The following is a 20295-nucleotide window of genomic DNA, read 5'->3' as shown; positions in this document are numbered from 1 at the left end:
GCTGAGCAGAAGGGCAGGAGGCTGCTCCTCAAGTTGATGTTTCAGTGCCAGCCACCCAAGAGGGCACAAAGGAACAGGCAGAGCCTCGTGATTCTTGCCCACCCTTCCCACATACACAAGCAGGCAGCTCGTGGAGGGCAACCACCCTGCCAAGAGAGGTCTGAGCCTGGCTGGGCTGTGAAAGCTCTTGGCAGGGACCTTCTGGCCTGTATCTCACACGAGTGATGTTTGGGACTGTCAGGCTTGTGCAGCCCTTCAGTGAGGAATGGCTGTGGAGTGGGAGGTGTTCCTCATCCTCTCTTTACAGGTGCTCAAAGGCTGCTGGGCAGAGCAGCTGTGGGGACAGCTCTGCAGGGAAGTGGCTTGGAGAAGTGTGGGGGAGGGCAGTGGGAAGGCTCCTCGGGTGGTGTCCTTCAAGGGGGAAGGAACCTTGGGAGGTGTCTAGACCAAGCTCTTGCTTGGCCAGCTCTGAGGTCAAGCCAGGTAGTTCAGGGCTTCACTCAGCCTGCTTCTAAGAGCCCTCAGGGGCAGAGGCTCTGTGGCCTCCTGGGCAATGTCCTCACTGTGGACTGAAAACAGCTCCTGCTAGCCAGGGGGACACTGTCCCGTGGGTGGGTGTCCCAGGTTCTGTCCATACCTTGCAGTGGGTGCCTGTAAGGTGCCAGCTGGGTGCAGGGCTGGTTAGAAGAGGGGCTGGGGCTGGGTAGGAGCAGAAATTGCTGCAGTGAGAGGCTTCCTGGCATCAGGCTGAAGAGCCAAACCTGGATCTTGCTCCAAGGGTCTGGCAGAAGACTTCTGCAGCCTCCGGCTGGTTGCTGAATCCTTGCTTAGTCCTGGGAATAAGAAGCCTTTGCTATCAGCTCAGCCAGGAAAGGGGCAGTGAGGCAGGGCCAGGAGAAGGTTCTGCTACCAGTGTCAGGGCAGGGTGGGCAGCAGCTGGCACAGGACTTCCTGCTGCTGGAGGAGAATTCACCAGCAGCAGCTCCAGGGGCCAGGAGCTCATGCAGTGAGCTGCTGCCAGCCAAGCTTTGAGTCGTGAGGCTTCAGCCAGGCTTGGCACACCATGGCTCTTGGCTTCCTGCTGGCACAGCCCCCAGCAGCAGACCCCTTCTTTTTTCTCCTGGAAAAACTGAGGTTCCCAGCCCGTGGTGGGAACCAGGAACTGGGCTGCAGCAGCGAGGAGCAGCTCCAGCAGCTGCTGCCCCTGGGCTGGCACCGGCAGGCTGAGGTCACAGCAACCAAACCCATCCTCCCTCCCTGGGAGTCAGCTTTTGTCTCTGGTGGCTCCCGAGTCTGTTGTCAGGAGGATGTTTTCTCCCAGCCTGGATGGCCAATGTCAGGTTGACCCAAGGGTTGTTCTTCCCTCGCTCTCCTTGGGGCTGCCTCTCCTCCAGCTGGCTGGGTACAGGCTGTCTCCAGTGTAATGAGGCCATTATAAATCAGGCTCTGCTCCCTCCTCCCTGCCCCCCACCCAGGCAGCACATTCCCTGCCCGGGGCTTGTTTTGTCTGTCAGCCTTTGAGCAATCTTCGGGCCTCTGTGGCTGCCCAGCACAAAGCTGTTTACCCAAGCTCCTCAGGAAGGAACCTGCAGTCCCTCTGCCACCGCTGCTGGCAGGGAATCAGTCTCTAAGGTCATTGAGAGAAGACCTCTGGGATCAGAGTCACTTGAATGGCTCAGGTTGGAAAGGACCTTAGAGCTCATCCAGTCCAACCTCCTGCCATGGCAGGGACAGTTCTCAACTAGACTCTGCTGCTCAAGGCCCCATCCAGCCTGGCCTTGAACACCTCCAGGCAGGAGGCAGCCACAGCCTCCCCGAGAAACCTATGCCAGACTCTCACCACCCTCATACTGAAGAACTTCTTCCTAAGGTCCAGTCTAAACCTACTCTCCCTCAGCTTCAAACCATTCTCCCTTGGCCTGGCTCTAGACACCCTTATGAAAAGTTCCTCTGCAGCCTTCCTGTAGCATCCCTTCAGGTGTTAGAAGGCAGTTCTGAGGTCCCCCTGGAGTCTTCTCTAGGCTGAACAGCCTCCAGCCTTCTACCCAGCACCTCCATGGCCACTAAAGCACAGCCCCCAGCACCACATCCATGTGGTTCTTGAGGACCCCCAGGGATGGGGACTGCACCACCTCCCTGGGCAGCCTGTGCCAGTGCCTGACCTCTCTTGCAGCAAAGAAATTGTTCCTGAAGTCCAAAGGACATTAAGGAACCAAACCTCACAAGTGTCCAGCCCTGCAGCTGCGCCAGGGTGAGCTGGTGGCACACAAGTTCAGGCCAGTGGAGCTGCCCTGCTGTTGTCCATGCATGGAGCTGTTGGCCTGCCCTGGCAGCAGGAGATAGATAGCTTGGAGTGGACCTTTCCTTTAGCCCACCCCAGGCTGTGGGGAAGTTCACAGCCACAGAGTCACAGAATGGTTTTGGTTGGAAGAGGTCTTCAAGATCAGGGAATCCAACCTGCTCACCACTGCCAGCTCACTCCTAACCCCTGGCCTTCAGCAGCTCCAGGGCTCTGAAACCCCTCCAGGGATGAGGACTCCACCACTGGCCTGGGCAGTTCCAGTGTTTGAGGACCCTTTCAGGGATGAAGTTTCTCCTGATGTCCAACCTAAACTTCCCCTGGTGCAGCTTGAGGCTGTTTCCTCCTCTGTTTCTTGTTCCTTGGCAGCAGAGCCCAACCTCCACCTGGCTGCAGCCTCCTCTCAGGGAGCTGCAGAGAGCAATGAGCTCTGCCCTCAGCCTCCTCCACACTGCACCCCCCCAGCTCCCTCAGCTGCTCCTCAGCCCTGTTCTCCAGATCCTTCCCTACCTTTGCTGCCCTTCTCTGGCCCTGCTGCAGCCCCTCAGTGTCCTTCTGGCAGTGTCTTCTGCCTGTTTCTGAGCTCCTTCAGAAGTGCAGAAGGCTCCTGAGTGCCTGGAGCTGCAGCTGAGGCCAGGAGCTGACTTGTTGCTGCAGGTCCTGCCCACAGCAGCAGGCACTTGGTGCCCTTCCCTTTGAGCAGCTCCTTGCATGCTTGCCCACTGATGTCACCCTGGGCTCCAGCTTATCTGCCGCAGCCTAAACAGCCTGCCTGGCTCTGGGGGGTGCCCCCAGGCCCTGGCTCCACAACCTCCCAGTCTGTCTGCTCTCTCTGCCTTCCCCCACACCAGGCTGTGCCTCAGGACAGGCCTGGTGGCCTGCAGCAGGGTGTCACAGGGCTGCCAGTGACAGCAGCCAGCCCTTGGAGCTGGGGTTTGCTGGTTTGGGTGCTTTGGTTGGGTTGCTTTGCCAGAGCTGGCATTCTGGGTTGTGCAGGAGCTCCCCAGAGTGCCTGGGGATGAGACAGGCTCAAGCCCAGCAAGCTTTGGGGTGCTGAGCTAGGTGACCTTGAAAGAGACCTTCCAAGCCCACCCCTTGTGTGATTCCATGATCCCTGTCTCTTCCATGGGCTTCTCCTGCTCTCTATCTCCTGGCCCAGGCAGGAGGGCTGCCTGGGGGGCACACAGGCCCTCACCAGCCTGCCAGCATCTTCTACCCATGCCAGCACCAGCCTTCACCCTGGGCACCTCACTCCTCCTGTGCAGGCCCAGAGAAGAGCAGGGAAGCTGGGGAAGGGTCTGGAGAGCAGGGCTGGGGAGGAGCAGTGAGGGAGCTGCAGGGGTGCAGTGTGGAGCAGAGAAGGCTCAGGGCAGAGCTCATTGCTCTCTGCAGCAACCTGAGAGGAGGCTGCAGCCAGCTGGGGCTGGGCTCTGCTCCCTGAGAACAGGTGACAGAGCAAAAGAAGTGGCCTCAGGCTGCACTAGGGGAGGTTTAGGTTGGACATGAAGGATTCCTCTGCTGCAAGAGTGGTGAGGGACTGGCACAGGCTGCCCAGGGAGGTGGTGGCATCCCCAGCCCTGTCGTGGCCATGGTGGTGGTGGGTTGCTGGTTGGACTGGATGACCCTGGAGGGCTTTTCCAGCTGAAATGACTCTCTGGAGCTCAGCTCAAGCAGTAGCTCTGGTGGCTGCAGAGGCAATGGGAACTGGGGCCAGGGAGCGTGGAGCTGATCCACTCTGCTTTAGCTGCAGGTGGTGTGCACGGCGGTGGCCAGGGTGAGAGGGCAAGAGGCAGGCTCTGCTGCAGGACAGAAGCAGCTCCTCTGCTCTGCCAGCTCTGCTGGAACGTCCCTGTGGAAGCTTTTGTCTGAGGGGTGCTGCTCTGCAGGGTGCTGGCTGGCCCTGGCATGGTTCTGCATGGTGGCTGTGCTGCTGCTGGGTTCTCTCTGCTGTCCTTTCTCTCCCCAGACTCCCAGGACTGGGCTGCTTTGGCTGCACTGCCTGGCACAAGGAGCTCCTCTTGGTGTGGCTTGGCTGATGCTCCTTGTTCCAGCCAGAAATAACCAGAGAGAGAGGGAAGGAGAACAAAGCAGAACCCAGGAGGCTCCTCTTGAAGTGAAGGAGAAAGCTGTTTGGTGTGAGGGTGCTGGAGGCTTGCAGCAGACTGCCCAGTGAGGTCGTGGAGTCTCCTCCTGTGAAGAGCTTCCAACCTCAGCTGGAGCAGCTTTGGGAGCAGCAGAGGCTGAGAGCCCTGGGGCTGAGAGCCTGCACAAGAGCAGCCCCAGAGGGCAGCTGAGCAATGCTCAGCAACAGCTAAAGGCTGGGGGCAAGAGGCTGGGGCCAGGCTGTGCTCAGTGGTGCCCAGGGACAGCACAAGGGGCAGTGGGCACAAAGTGGAGCCCAGGAGGTGCCACCTGAGCAGGAGGAGAAAGTTGTTTGTTGTGAGGGTGGTGGAGGCCTGGAGCAGGCTGCCCAGAGAGTCTCCTTGTGTGGAGAGCTTCCAGCCCCCCCATGGCACTGTGCTGCTGGGCAAGCTGCTGTGGGTGCCTGGTTGAGCAGGGGTTGGACTGGATGAGCTCCAGAGGTCCCTTCCAGGTCTCAGCACCCTGGGATTGTGTGAAGAACCTCTGCCCACCATGCCAGGTTGGTGCTGAGCTGCAGGACACAGCTGTGGTGCCAGGCTGCAGGGGCTGGGTAAGGAAACTTGGCAGAGAGCAGCTGCATGGGCTCCAATTCCTCTTCCTTTCCCACGAACTCCACATTTGCATTTGCCAGCCCAAAGGGTTCTTAACTGTCCCTGGGAGACAGCCACAGGTCACCTCACCCAGCCAGGCCTCTGCCACCTCACCTCCAGCTGTCATCTGCTGAGGGAGGCATTCCAGCTGCTTTCTGCCCTTGTTGAAGGCTGGACTCAAGGATTCAGAGCTTCATGGAATGGGCTGAAGGGATTTGATGAAGTTTCTCCTCCTCACTTGGTGTGGAATGCCAGCAGGGAGGGAGACATCCAGAGCCTCCCTGGGCAGCCTTCTGCTGGCACTGCACAGCAGGCTGGCTGAGAGCTTTCAGCTAGCAGAAGGTGTCCCTGCTTTGCTTGTCACCACCACCTCTGCCCCTCAGTGCACAAGACCAACTTCCTCCCACCCTGCTCCCTCCTGCAGGGCTCTGGGGGTTGGAGGTGTGGGCACTCTGGGGAGAGGGTTTAGTGGCTGTGGTGGTCTTAGCTTGAAGGTTGGACTTGGATGAGCTGAGAGGCCTTTTGCAGCCAACCCAGCTCTATGCCAAGGGTGAAATGGAGGTGGTGGAAACTCTTCCTCGGTGGCTTTGTGTGCCCAGAAGCTGGGCCAGTGTGGTGCTGGGATCCATCCCAGCTGCTTTGGGTGCCCACCCCAAGGCAGGAGCAAGAACTAAGCAGCAGTTGTGGCCAAATGCAGAAGCACCAAGAAGGTTGCTTCGTGCTCCCATCCCTCCTCTCTGCCTCGCCCCTGCTCGTGAGGCACAGATGCTTGAGCTGGGGATTAAACTCTGCCCTGAAGGGAGCCCAAAGGCGCTGCTGGTCGGGTCCAGGCTGGGGTTTGCTGTCACCGCGGTGCTGTTCTGTCCCCTGCTGCTGTTTCTGCTCTGACATCCAGTGGGCTCAGCTGGTGTGGAGTGGAGGAACATCCCCTGGGGCTCCATCTGCGGTGAGGCTGCAGGGCTGCGAGCGCCGCCGGAGCCTGCAGGCTCCCAGGGCAGCAGGTGGAGTTCAGCTGCCCTCAGCAGCTGTCCCCACGGAGGAGCTGCCCCCACGCAGGTGCCCTCGGGGTGTGAGCTGTTCAGACTGTTCCTGCTCTGTGCTTGCCCTGCACGTCCTGTGCTGCCCCCCCGGCTGCAGCCCAGCCCTGCGCTGGAGCCTTGCTCTGCTGCGGGGCTGGGTCAGGAGAAACTCTTCAGCCTGGGGAGGAGAAGGCAGCTCCCAGGTGACCTTCTTGTGGCCTTGCAGGATCTGAAGGGGGCTACAAGAGAGCTGGGGAGGGACTTTTGAGGCTGTCAGGGAGTGACAGGACTGGGGGGATGGAACACAGCTGGAAATGAGGAGAGTCAGCCTGGAGGTTAGGAAGAAGTTGTTCAGCATGAGGGTGGTGAGAGCCTGGCAGGGGTTGCCCAGGTTGGTGGTGGAAGCCTGATCCCTGGAGGTGTTTCAGGCCAGGCTGGCTGAGGCTGTGGACAGCCTGCTCTGGTGTGAGGTGTCCCTGGGCATGGCAGGGGGGTTGGAGCTGGCTGATCCTTGTGGTCCCCTCCAGCCCTGCCTGATTCTGTGATTCTGTGACTCTGAGCTGGGGCTGGGCTGCCTGCTCTGTCTCCTTCCCTCCCCCTCTCCTCTCCCAGGCAGCAGCCAGACTGCCTCTCCCCTCAGCCCAGCCCAAGCTGTGTGCTTGGCTAGGAGCTGCTCACCAGGGGCTGACTCAAGCCACAGAAGCTTTCCAGGAGTGGGTTTGCCACAGATATGGCTTCTGGAGTCTCCTTCTCTGCAGGCTTTCATCTGAGTGCACTCCTATGACCTGCTCCAGGTGATCTTGCTTTGGGATGGATGATCTCCAAGGGTCCCTTCCAGCCCCCCAGCGTTCTGTGACTCCATGTCAAGTGCTGCAAGGCCACCAGAAGGTCTCCCTGGAGCCTTCTCCAGGCTGCCCACCCCCAACTCCCCCAGCCTGGCCTCCAGCAGAGCCCTTCCAGCCCTGCCAGCACTGCTGTGGCCTCCTCTGGCCCTGCTCCAGCAGCTCCCTGTCTCTGCAGGCCACTCCAGAGCCACCCCAGCACAGCACAGCTGAGACCTGCCCCTGCTGCCCACACTGCTGGGGATCAGCCCAGGACAGGCTGGGGCTGGGCTGGCAGCACTCAGTGCCAGCTCAGCTCCAGCTTGGCCACCCTGGCACCCTTAAGTCCTTCTCCATGGGGCTGCTCTCCAGCCCCTCATGCCCAGCCTGCACTGATACCAGGGACTGCCCTGGTTCAAGGCCAGGTTGGATGAGGCTTTCAGCACCCTGGGCTGCTGGGGGGTGTCCCTGCCCATGGCCTCTTTGCAAGGTCCCCTTCAACTCAAGACATTCTATGATCTACCTGATCCTGAGGAAGGTGACATCAAAGCTTCCCTCTTCATCTGCAACACTGAGCACCAAGACACCATCAAAACCCCACTCCTGCTTCAGCTCTAGGCTTGGCAGCTTCTGCAGCAGCTTCTCCGTGGGCTCTGTGTCCTTCAGGCCTGTGTTGCACACATCTGGTAGGCTCTTGTTTGTTTGCCTTCCCTCACTGCTGCATGTCTGGGTCCCCTCTGCCCGTGCTGCTCTGGTTGGTGCTGGGGAAGCCTGGATGCCTGCAGGAAGTGAGTCTAGCCAGGGCAAATCCCTGCCTGCTTTGGGAGGGAAGTTGGGAAGAATATTTGCCCTCAGGCATCAATTTCCTGTCCAGCAGTCTCCAAAAAGCAGCTGGCAAGCAGCCAGGCCCAGAAGGAGAGATGTGGGCTTGGCATTCTCCTGGCAGGGCTGAGAAGGAAGTCCTCTGGTCTGTCCCTCTGCCTGTCCTGGCCCTGCTGGCTCAGCCCCAGCCACTCTCCCCTGCCAGCATTCCCACCAGGGAGCTGCTCTCCCCTGGAAACAGGAATTGATGACTCAGGGGCAGGCTGCACCTGGGCCCATGTGGAGGAGTGCAGATGGTGCCTCAGGAGCCCAAGAGATGCAAGGGGCAGAGTCAGCAGCGCCTGCCCCGGAGCCTCACCAGCTCCCCAGGACACCTCCACAGGCTCCTTTCCACCCAGAGGCACCTCGGAGGGTTTCCTTTAGGGGCCTGGAGGGTGGCAGCTCAGAGCTGGGTCTGCTGCTGTCATAGAATGACAGAACCAGGCAGGGCTGGAAGGCACCACAAGGACCATCCAGTTCCTGCCATGCCCAGGGACACCTCACACCAGAGCAGGCTGCCCACAGCCTCAGCCAGCCTGGCCTGAAACACCTCCAGGGATCAGGCTTCCACCACCTCCCTGGGCAGCCCCTGCCAGGCTCTCACCACCCTCATGCTGAACAACTTCTCCCTAACCTCCAGGCTGACTCTCCCCATTTCCAGCTTTGCTCCATTCCCCCCAGTCCTGTCACTCCCTGACAGCCTCACAAGTCCCTCCCCAGTTCTCTTGTAGCCCCTTCAGACCCTGCAGGGTCACAGTAGGGTCACCTGGGAGCCTTCTCCAGCCTGAGCAGCCCCAACTCCTTAAGTCTCTCCTCACAGGGTTCCTTCAGGAGGAACCACAGAACTGTCTGGAGGAGCTCTGCAAGCCCATGGAGTGCAAGCAGCAGCCCAGCACCACCCTGGCCACTGGGCAGGTCCCACTCAGCCATGGCCACACATTTCTTAACCCCTCCAGGGCTGGGTTCTCCACCACCTCCCTGGGCAGCCTGACCTAGGCCTTGACAACCCTTTCTGGGGCAGAAATTGTTCCTCGTGGCCAACCTAACCCTGCCCTGGTGCAACTTGAGGCTGTTTTCTCTCATCTTATTGCTTGTTCCTTGGGAGCAGAGCCCAACCCCCACCTGGCTCCAGGCTTCTCTGGTGGAGCTGTACCGAGCAATGAGCTCTGCCCTCAGCCTCCTCTTCCCCAGGCTGAACTCCCTCAGCTGCTCCTCCCCAGCCCTGTTCTCCAGCTCCGTTGCCTTTCTCTGGCCCTGCTCCAGCCCCTCAATGTCCTTCTCACAGCAAAGGTGCCAGAGCTGATGCCAGGCCTCAGCACTGCCAGGCACTGCTGCTGATCTTTGCCCTCACAGGCTCAGAGCCCAGCTGAGGGCAGCCAGAAGAGTGCTGGAGGGAGGCAGGAGAGTGGAGAGGATTAGCTGGGTAAGGGCAGCAGATTGCACAGATTAGCTCCTCTGGCAGCACGGGGGACAGCTGGGGGAGTGCCACATCCACGAGGAGCCTTTCTGATGGCTCCTGACACGGCACTCCCTCCCCTCCTGCCCTGCAGCAGCCTGGCTGTAGCTGCCCATGCTGGCCTGCACGCAAAGCTGAGGGTGCCAGGGCTGCAGCAGTGCCAGCAGCAGCCTCCTGCATCATTAGCTCAGAGCTGGGGCTTTGTTTTTTTTGCTGATTTCACTGCAGATCTGAGTCAGGAAGGGGTTGAGATCTTATGTGCAGGTCAGATAGAGGCTGGAAATGAAGCAGATGCTAAGCACTGCCCTGCTGCAGGCTGCTAGCAGAGGGGCTGGGGCTGGGTCTGTGTGGCTGGATGCAATCCTGGGATCTTAGAGCAGAAATAATGTGACTGGATTTAGTTGGCATTGCATCCAGGGTGGCACTGCAGCTTTGGAATGGGAGGTAAAGCAAGAGGAGCTTGTGGAGAGTCAGAGAATTGTGTGGGTTGGAAGAGAGCTCCAAGATCATCCAATCCAACCACCAACTCAGCACTGCCATGGCCACTGAGCCACAGTCCCAAGTGCCACGGCCACAAGGTTCTTGACACCTGCTAGGTCCTTGTCTAGCTAAAGCTCTGGAGGTGCTGCACAAAGGTGGTGGGGCTGGGGCAGCTCTGGGAGCAGCAGAGGCTGAGAGCCTGCACAAGAGCAGCCCCAGAGGGCAGCTGAGCAATGCTCAGCAACAGCTAAAGGCTGGGGGCAAGAGGCTGGGGCCAGGCTGTGCTCAGTGGTGCCCAGGGACAGCACAAGGGGCAGTGGGCACAAAGTGGAGCCCAGGAGGTGCCACCTGAGCAGGAGGGAAGTTGTTTGTTGTGAGGGTGCTGGAGGCCTGGAGCAGGCTGCCCAGAGAGGCTGTGGTGTGGAGAGCTGTTTCTCATCCCTCTCTTCCTCTGGAGGGACCTGGGCACCTTCATCCTCTGATAGCCTCCTCTCGCCTTTCAGGCTCTTGGGGTCGAGTTAAGCCCTTCAGAGAAGGAAGCCAACAAGAAGGGAAGGAGTTTTTTGTTTCCTTTTCCTTCTCTCATGCTTTCCACCCAGCTCTTTCCATGCTATTTTTGGCACTGCTGGGATTTCCCTCTGCTAACCTTCGAGAGATGATCTCCACTTGGGCACTAGCAGGCAGCCAGGAAATCCTTGCTGGGTGCCAAAACTGGGCCTTCTTTCCTCACTCTCTCTTTGTTTTCATTTCCTTTTGCAGCCAGGGCAGCTTGGATCAGCTGTGCTGGCTTCCTCACCTCCTCTCCATGGACCATGAAAGGCTGAACTGGGGAGGAGAGAGGAGGATTTGTCTGCTGGCTCCACTGAGGAGACCCCAGCACGCAAGGGAGGAGGGCAGGGAATGGTTTCTCCTGCCTGTGAAGAAAAGGAGGCAGAAGACAACTCCTCAGGGAGCTTCAGATGCCTGAAAGCAGCAGTTTTGCATCCTGTGAGCCCTGCTGCCTGTAGTGTCCTGACAGGATGAGCTTTCACATCATCAGAGAGTCACAAATTGAGTTGGGTTGGAAGGGACCTTCAAGACCATCCAGTTCCAACCCCCTGCCATGGGCAGGGACACCTCCTCCAGCTTGCTCAAGGCCTCATCCCAGCTGGCTTTCAACTCTTGCAGCCTTGGAGCCTGGGGAAGTTCTGGGGAAGGACTCCCTGCTCATGTCTCCTCTCAATCCAACTTCTTCCAGCCTGAAGCCATCAGTCCTCACCCTGCCACTCCCTGCCTTGGTCAGAAGCCCCTCTCCAGCTCTCCTGCAGCCCCCTTCAAGCACTGGAAGGCTGCTAGGAGGTCTCCTCGGAGCTGGATTTGGAGGGCATTGAGATATTAGGAAGGAATTCTTCCCCGTGGGGGTGATGAGGCCCAGGCAGTGCTGAAAGGCAGGTTGGAGGAGGCCTTGAGCAACCCAGTCTAGGGGGAGGTGTCCCTGCCCATGGCAGGGCAGTTGGAACTGGGTGATCTTGAAGATCCCTTCCAAGCCAAACCAGCCTGTGGCTCTCTGACTCCATCTTTAACTGGAGGTCAGTGGCCATGGTGCTGGTGTGTTGAAGGGTGTGCAGTGTGGAGCAGAGGAGGCTGAGGGTAGTGCTCATTGCTCTCTGCAGCTCCCTGAGAGGAGGCTGCAGCCAGGTAGTGCTTGGTCTGCTCTGCCAGGGGACAAGAGGAGATGCCCTCAGCTGCAGGTTTAGGTTGGCCACGAGGAACAGTTTCTTCCCCAGAAGGGAAGGCTGCCCAGGGAGTGGAGCCCCCATCCCTGGAGGGGTCTGGGAGCTGTGGTGCTGAGGGCCATGGTTTCATAGCCCCAGAATGGTTTAGCTGCAGACTGGCTGGTGCTGGGTTAATTGTTGGATTTGGTAATCTTGAAGGTCTTCTCCAGACTAGATCCCATTCTGTGCTTCCCTGCTCCACAGCCTCCCTGGAGGTGTTGAGGGCCAGGCTGGGTGAGGCTTTGAGCAGCCTGTTCCAGTGGGAGGTGTCCATGGCTGGGGGGCTGGAAGTGGATGAGCTTTGGGGTCCCTTCCAACCCAACCCATTCTCTGTGGCACTTCAGGATGTAGTTCAGTGGTCATGGTAGTTTGGTTGTGGTTGGACTCGGTGATCTTGCAGGTGCTGAGGATTCTGTGGAGGCAAACAGGAGTGGTGTCTGTTATCAGCCACTGGGTTTGCTTAGAAACATGAAACCAGGCAACATGAGCAAAGCTGCTCAGCCTCTGGCTGCTGCTTCCCAAGTTAGCTGTCTCAGGCGGGGACTGGAGGCCCCAGGGGAAGGTCCTCATCTGCAGAACAGCCTGGAGCCAGAAGCCAGCACTGGAACAAAGCCTCCACCCTTGGCCACCACTGATAACTCAGCGGAAGCTGGCAGGGAAGGAGAGCTCAGGCAAACAACCTGCCCAGGGCTCCTCAGCTGGGGCAGGGACTGGCCCTTCCCCTGGTGTCTGGAGCAGCAGGCAGTGTGGACCTTCATCCTGAAGGGGCCTCCGGGGTGTGCCAGCTACATAAGTACTGAGTGTGCCTTTAACCTTGGGGTGGGGACTGGCACTTGTGTCCCCGGTAGGAAGTGCTGATCCTCCCTGCTGCTGTGCTTGTGTCACTGTTGTACTCCAGAGATACTGCCTGTAGTATCTGCTAAGGTATCAACCCAGATACCAAGCAGTGGACTCAGAGGGGCGTTGCACAAGGAGCAAACAGCAGCAGCACAGCAGCACTTTGCTTCTGCTAGTCCCAAAGCACTGCGGAGCTCCTGAAATCAGAGTCTTTGGGCCACGTCTGACTTGGACCCTAGACACTGAAAGCCAGGAGGTTCCATGTGAAGAGCAGGAGAAACTGCTTTGCTCTGAGCTTACTGATGAGGCCACAGCTGCAGTGCTGGGTCCAGCTCTGGGCTCCCCAGCTCAGGAGGGACAGGGAAGTGCTGGAGAGAGCCCAGGGCAGGCTGCAAAGCTCCTGAGGGGCCTGGAGCAGCTCTGGGAGCAGCAAAGGCTGAGAGCCCTGGGGCTGAGAGCCTGCACAAGAGCAGCCCCAGAGGGCAGCTGAGCAATGCTCAGCAACAGCTAAAGGCTGGGGGCAAGAGGCTGGGGCCAGGCTCTGCTCAGTGGTGCCCAGGGACAATGGGCACAAAGTTGAAGCCAGGTATTGCCACCTGAGCAGGAGGAGAAAGTTGTTTGTTGTGAGGGTGGTGGAGGCCTGGAGCAGGCTGCCCAGAGAGGCTGTGGAGTGTCCTTGTGTGGAGAGCTTCCAGCCCCCCCTGGGCACTGTGCTGCTGGGCAAGCTGCTGTGGGTGCCCTGCTCTGGGCTGGATGATGATGTGCAGAGGTCCCTCCCAGCCCCTCCACGCTGGGGTGCTGTGAAAGGTTGGTCCTGCTCTCTGGCTGGGTGTCCTCTCAGAGGAAGGGTAGGAAGAGTGCAAGCAGAGTGGGCCCCGTCCTGGCTTGCTGGGCTGGGCTGGGCTGCCAGGCAGCTGCAGCCCTGCGCAGGGAAGTGCTTAGTGGCCTCTGGGCAGCAGCGGCTGGCTGGGCTGGAGCAGGCTTTCTGTGCTCCTGCAGCAGAGCCGCAGCCCTGGCTCTCACCTCTGGCCAGCCAGGCTCCAGGTGTGGGGCAGGAGCCTGCCCTGGCTTTGTGTTCTGCAGGCAAGCACAGCCCCGGCGGTGGGAGCTGAGACCTGCCCTCCTGGGTGGCCTTCCTGTGGCTGAGGACGTGACTAATGCCCTGTGGCAGCCCCGTGCTGCAGCCTGATGCTCTGTCACCTTCCACCCTCGCCACAGGAAAGGAAAGCTGCCTCTGGGATGATCTCAGCAAGGAAAGGGAGGCTCCCCAAAGACCTGCTGGGAGTAAATTCCCTTGGACTCCCCTGGCTTTGTGGCAGGTTGGACTTGGTAATCTCAAAGGCTTTTTCCAGCCTGGCTAGGTCTGTGATCCTGACTCTTGTGAATCCAGGGTGCCCTGGGAATGTCTGCTGTGACCTGGGCATGTGCAGACCTTTGGGTTGAAGTCCTGAGCCACTGCACTCCAAGATGGACCCAGAAAGTGGGGCAGCACCCTCTGAGTCAGTCTGCTGCAGCCCTGGGTGAAGCCTGAGCTGCCAGCACGACTCAGTCTCACACGTGGGCTGCTGAAGTGCAGCCTGCACCCTGCTGTTCCCATTCCCTCTGGAGTCATTGCACTCCTCTGGCATCATCTGGGCAACCTCCCACTCTGCCCACACTTGCACCTCACCAGCTGCAGCCTCAGCAGGCTTCCAGCAAGAGGTGACCATGGCTACATCTCACTGAACCACAGAAGGGCTTGGCTTGGAATGGACCCTGCAAGGTCATCTACTCCAGCAGTCAGCAGGGACATCTGCTCAGAGGGAGCTTGCTCAGAGCCCCAGAGCTGCAGTGGTTCCAGGGATGGGGCATCTCCCACCTCTCTGGGCAGCCTGGGCCAGTGTCCTACCACCTTTGCCTCTACTCTAAATGTGTCTCCTCCGATCCCCCTCTCAGCCTCCTGCACTTCAGCGACCTGCAGTGAGCCCAGGCCCAGCCAAGCCAGCCCCGTGCCTGCTGGAGAGCCTCCTTCTGTTGGCACACAAAGAATGGTGCCAGCCAGGCTCTGCTCAGCTCCAGGACAGGCTCTCCTCACCCACCCATGGCTGCATCTCCTGAGCACCCCGAGGACAGGCTGCCCAGGAGAGGCTCCCCTCTGTCCTAGGACTGCGTCTCCTCAGTCCTCCAGAACAGAGGGCAGGGTCTCCTTAGGCCCCTCCAGGACAAGCTCTCCTCTGTCCACCCAGGTATGGAACCCCTCACCACCCCCATCCCCCCAAGACAGGCTCCCCTCTGCTCCCTAGGACAAGCTCTCCTCACTCACTCTGAGCTCTCCTCACTCTTGCTCTAAGCTCTCCCCAGCTCCGCTCTGAGCTCTCCCCAGCCCCACTCTGAGCTCTGCTTAGTACTCCCCAGGACTGGATTCCCTTAGCCCAGGGTGTCCTCAGCCTCCAGGCCTGCAGACAAGCTCCCTTCAGCCCCTCGGGACAGGACCTCCTCAGTCCCCCTTAGCACAAGGTCTCCTTGGTCTCCTCGGCACTGGACCCCCTCAGCTCAGGGTCTGCTCAGCCTCTGTCAGATGCAATCTCAGCCCCCCTAGGTCTGGCTCCCCTGGTCGCTGCTGAGGGCAGGGTCCCCTCCTCCCGCCTGGATGTGCCAAGCAGAGCCATGGAGTGTCCACAAAGAAGCCCTGGCAAGTCCTGTGGCCATGGAGTGTCCACAAAGAAGCCCTGGCAAGCCCTGTGGCCATGGAGTGTCCACAAAGAAGCCCTGGCAAGCCCTGTGGCCATGGAGTGTCCACAAAGAAGCCCTGGCAAGCCCTGTGGCCACGGTGGATTGAAAACTGGCTGCAGCTCCCCGGAGATGGGTGCGAAGCTGCTGGTGAGTGTTGTGCAAACAGAAAGAAGCCAGTGCCAGTTCCCTTGGTGACTCCATAGTGACAGGGCAACACTGTCCCGTTGCACAATCGCCTCCTGGGTCAAGTTCTGCAGCCCTCCTGCCGAGGCCTGCTGCTGTCAGGTGAGACAAGACGGGGTCAGCCCACAGCAGCTTTGGGAGGACTCTCTGCCTCTGGATGCTGACCTCCTGCTTCTCCCCACACACGAGCTGCTGGGCAGCCACATCTTGCACCACAGGCACCAGGCTCTGGCCGGCAGCTGGGCAGAAACCTGTTGTGAGCCTTCCTGAGGGGTGAAGCAGCACAGAGATCAGACAGCAGAAGCCCACTTCATGTGCTGGAGCCCACTGAGGAGCGACCTCCCAGTTGTACCTCAGCAGCTCAGGCTTAGGGGGCCTCCAGCAAACCTCCAGGAGGCTGCTGGTGCCAGGCTGCAGCCCAGGCCTGGCTGGCACTAGGTGTGCTCTTAGCAGGAGGCATGAACCTCTTGGCATCGAGCTCTGAGGAGAGGCTGCAGCCTCCACTCGTGCTCCCAAACAGCTCAGCAGTGCTGGGCCTTCGCCTGACAGCTGTGCCAGGTTCTTCTCCAGCTCCTGTCAGGACAAACAGCAAAGCAGAGGTTTTGAAGCAAGAGTTTTGCCTGCAGCTGCCCTTAACCCGTTTAGCACAATGCCAAGCAGCAAACATGATGTGAATGGAGACTTGCTGGCAGCTCCATCACAGGAAGGAGAGCTGCAGGACTGCCATCAGCTGTGGTGCTGAGCAGGTCACAGAATCACAGGTTTGCTTGGCAAAGCCCTTTCAAATCATCCAGTCCAACCCCTGCCAGAGCAGGACCATCCAATCTAGCTCAGGGCACACAGGAACACATCCAGACAGGCCTTGAAGGGCTCCGCAGAAGGAGACTCCACAGCCTCTCTGGGCAGCCTGTGCCAGGGCTCTGGGACCCTTCCAGTCAGGAAGTTCCCCCTTGTGCTGAGCTGGAACCTCCTGTGCTGCAGCTTCCATCCATTGCTGCTTGTCCTGTCCAGGAAGCAAGTGAGACCACCTTGTCCCAATGCCCCCCTGCCCTGGACCCCTACCTTGGAAGGACCTTGCCCCACCTGTGTTTAATTGGTGAGCCTAAGAGCAAACAGGTTCTGGAGCAGAGGAAGAAAATCCTTACTCCATCTTATTTTCACCCAGGTTGCACCTTAGGCCACGGTGTGAGGGGCTGGCTGTGTGTCAGAGGGAGGCTGCAGCACCAGCATGCAGCTCCCATCCAGATGGTGCCATCCCTCTGGAGCTGTCAGCCCCTGTCACGGGGCTGCATTCTGCTGCCAGGACACTCCACAGCCACACAAGCCATGAGGTAAGAAGGTGAAGGGGAGGAAGGAGCAGCCTAATGCACTTGCTGAGCACTAGGTGCTCTTTGTGTTTTAGAAGGGTGCCCAGAGCACCAGGAGATGGAGAGGAGGCCAAGAAGAGCTCCACAGCCATGCCAGTAGTAGAGGCTGGCACATGCAGGGCTTGCAAGCCTCAGGATGAAGAAGGGTTCCTATGGATAATGCCACTCCCTTTGCTGTAGGCTGGGGCACTGCTGTACCCTCTGTGCCTGCTGGATCTCAGCATGGTTCACAGAATGGTTTCTACTTGAAGGCACCTTCAAGACCATCCAGCTCCAACCCCCCTGCCACGGGTAGGGACACCTCCCACCAGCCCAGCTTGCTCAAGGCCTTGACCACATCCAGGCAGGGGGCAACCACAGCCTCTCTGGGCAACCTGTGACAGTGTCTCATTCTCACTGACTTCTTCCCCATCTCCAGTCTCCATCCTAGGTCCTGCCTCCTAAATTCAGCTCAGCTTCACCATCCTCCTTGGTATGTGCTGTCCTCTCCACCTCCGGGCTTCCATTGTTTGTTTTGTTGTTGGGTTGGTTTTTTTTTTTCTCCTTATCCTTTCCCATTTCCTTCACCCTTCAACTTTTCCACACTTCCTCCATGGCTGCCTGGTGTTTGCTGCAGCAGCTGACGAAGCCTGTGAGTAACATCTGTCTGGTCTGACCCATTCTCAGCCCCCGTCTGCGTGCAGGTCCTCTTCTGGCAGGATCGGCAGGTTTTTGTTTAACAGTAGGAAGGGTTTTTCTGCTCCCCCCTCCCTCCCATGTGTTTAAATTAGGAAAGAGCAGCTCACCCTGCTGCTGGGTGAGGGGTGGGGGAAAGGAGGAAGATTTATGGGCTTGCTGATTCCCGTGGGAGTTTCCTAGCAGGCCCCTGGGAAACTGCTGAGTTCTGCACGGCTGAACCTCACCCTGATGGTAAAAGCTGGAGCCATCAGAGGTGCCACCACTGCCCCTGAGCATGAGGTGATCTTTTAGATAGGATGAGCTCAGGCACTGAATGCTTTAAAGATAAAGAACAAAACCTTGAACCCTGCTGCAGACATCTCCCAGGGGCTTGGGGCTCTGGCTGGGTTGTTTCCTCCCCAAATCACGTCCTGCTGGCTGCCTGACCATGCCCTCCTGCCCTTGTGCCCACTCCTAACTGACTGGCTGAGGCTGCCTCTCTGCTCCCTTCCCACTGCAGCCTCCTGACGCTTTTCCTGGCACCCTTCCCAAGTCCTCTGGCTGCCAACTCGGGCTCAGTGCGAGCTGCTTGTGCTCCCTTTCAAATCCTTTTCTGTCGTGGCAGAGCAACCCAATGTCCTCTGCACACACACGCTCCTGCTATCCTTGTCAGCTCCTCACTGCTGGCACTCAGCTGCTGCTTAATCACACATATTCCTTCTCTGATTCACCCCATGTGCTCCTGTGGCCAGAAGCTCGCCTTGGATCTGGCAATGGCACAGCGGCAGCGCTGGGATCTCCCCCCTCAGGACCCAAGGGATCCCCACTGCCATCCCTGTGCTCCTCCTTCGCTCTCTTCAGCCCAGCTTCACCACACGAGTACCGTGGCCTCACCTCTGCCTTTCTCTGCGTGCCACCAGGCCCCTGCTCCTTCTCATTTGTCCTGATGTTATCTTTTTCACGGTGCTTTGGAAACTTTATCCTCTGCCTTTGCACAGCCAGGCCCGCCTGACCTTGGTAGGTAGCCCTCATGTTCAGACGCCCCCTCCAAACATCCTCCCACAGCAGCTGCTCTCCCACCCCGCGCCAGGTCCTTGTGACATCTGCAAAGGTGGTGCTGGTGGCGGTGGGGAGAGCAGAACGAATCAAACCAACCTAGCAAACAACACAGCTTGAAAACAGAGCCGAGGCGAGGTGCAGCCGCGCCACAGCCTCCCTGGCTGCCCTTCCCTTGACCCCGCGCTCCGCACGGCTCCTGCCAGCTCTCCTCCTGCCCCAGCGCCGGGACCCTTCCTGCTCCTCCGCAGAGCCGCCGCAGCACCGAGAGATAAGGGCTGGAGCTCTGCCTTGACCCAGCAAAACAACTGGAAGCAGCAGCAGCGGCTTGCCAGGGCAGTTGTTTCCAGCCGAGGCTGCACCACGCCGCTTGCCCGTGCTGCGCCTGGGACTGAGCCTGGAACGGGAGGGCTTGGAGGCAAGAGCAGGGTTTGACCCCAGGGAAGCTCGCAGGTGCGGGCACACCTAGGCACACACCCCCTGGTGGGTCCTGCCTTTGTGCCACGAGGGTGTTGGTGCTGATTAGCTTTTCTCCCCCCGCTGCCTGCTGGCACGGACTTTGCCTCTCCGGGTCGGGGCTTGGGAGCAGCGGGAGGCTCTCCACGTGTGTTTGAGAAGGTACAAAGCCTGCCGGAAAACAATGGAAAGGGCTGGCTCATGCCTGCTGCGTGTCACGCACTCCTTCCTCGCCTGCTCCTTTGTCCTTGGAGCGGCTCCACCGCCCGCAGCCCGACCCGGAGCGGGGCCGCTGGCACGCACAGCCCGGCCCGGCCTGACACGGACCCCGCACAGCCGCCCCAGGCCCGCGGGGGCTTCTGTGGGCTCCCTGCAGTTGGAAGAGCTCCTTTGGGGTGGAGCGCGGTGGGAGCAGCTTCTGCTCTGCTTCACAGCAGGGACCCCTGAGTGTCCAGGCTGGCAGAATGGTGCCAGCCTGGTTCTCCTCATCGCAAGGACACCCCAGCTCATCTCTTCTCACCCCACCCACGACTGCGTCTCCTCAGCACCCCAAGGGCAGGCTTCCCTCCCAGGAGTGCATCTCCTCTGTCCTCCAGAACTGGAGGGCAGAATCTCTTTAGTCCCCTCCAGGACAAGCTCTCCTCTGTCTACACAGCTCTGGATCCCCTCACCCCCGTCCTCCCAAGACAGGCTTCCCTCAGCTGCCCAGGACAAGCTCTCCTCAGCACTCCCCAGGGCTGGATTCCCTTAGTCCAGGGTATTCTCAGCCTCCTGCCCTGCAGACAAGCTCCCTCGGGACAGGACCTCCTCCGTCCCCCTCAGGACAAGCTCCCCTTGGTCTTCTTGGCACTGGACCCCTTCAGCCCAGGGTCTGCTCAGCCTCCCCCGGGTACCATCTCACAGCCCCCCCTAGGTCTAGCTCCCCTCGCCGCCGCGGAGGGCAGGAAGGGCGCAGCTCCCCCTGGCCGTGCCGTGCCGTGCCGTGCCGCGCCGCGCCGCTGCGTGCCGGCCGCCTGCCCCCGGCCGCGCTGATCCGCGCTGATCCGCGGCCGCCTCACGGCACCCTGCCCCGGCACGGTAAGCGGCCATCGCGTGAGAGGCGCCGGGCCCCGTCCCGCCCCCCCCCGCCCGCCGCCGCCGCCGCCGCCGCCGCCGCCGCCGCCATCACGCAGAGGGACCAGCTGCCGCCGAGGCGCGGCCAGGCTCTTCCCCGCTGCCCGCGCCCGGCAGAGGCGTTCCCGGCCCCGTCCCGCTGTTAATGCCGCTCTTAATTAGAGCCCTCCGCGGGGGGCGAGCCGCCCTTCACACGCGATGCGCGGCCCCGCAGGGTGAGCTCCGCCGCCGCCCCCGCCCGCGGCGGCTGCAGGGTGGGAAACAGCGGCGCTTTATATTTTATTTATTTCATTTCTCCCTCCCTCCAGCCCGCAGCTCTTGCCCGTCTCATTTTCGATCGCATGCGATGGGGGAGTCGGCGTTCTGCGCCTGCCATGGCTTCTGCGGAGGAGGAGGCTGAGGGGGGACCTCCTGGCTCTTGGCAGCTCCCCGCAAGGAGGCTTGGGGCCGGGTGGGGGTCGGCTTCTGCTAAGGAACAGGAGGAAACAATTG

Source organism: Pogoniulus pusillus, chromosome 26, assembly GCF_015220805.1.
Source record: "Pogoniulus pusillus isolate bPogPus1 chromosome 26, bPogPus1.pri, whole genome shotgun sequence".
Classification (NCBI taxonomy): Eukaryota; Metazoa; Chordata; class Aves; order Piciformes; family Lybiidae; genus Pogoniulus; species Pogoniulus pusillus.
This window is presented reverse-complemented; position numbering follows the sequence as displayed.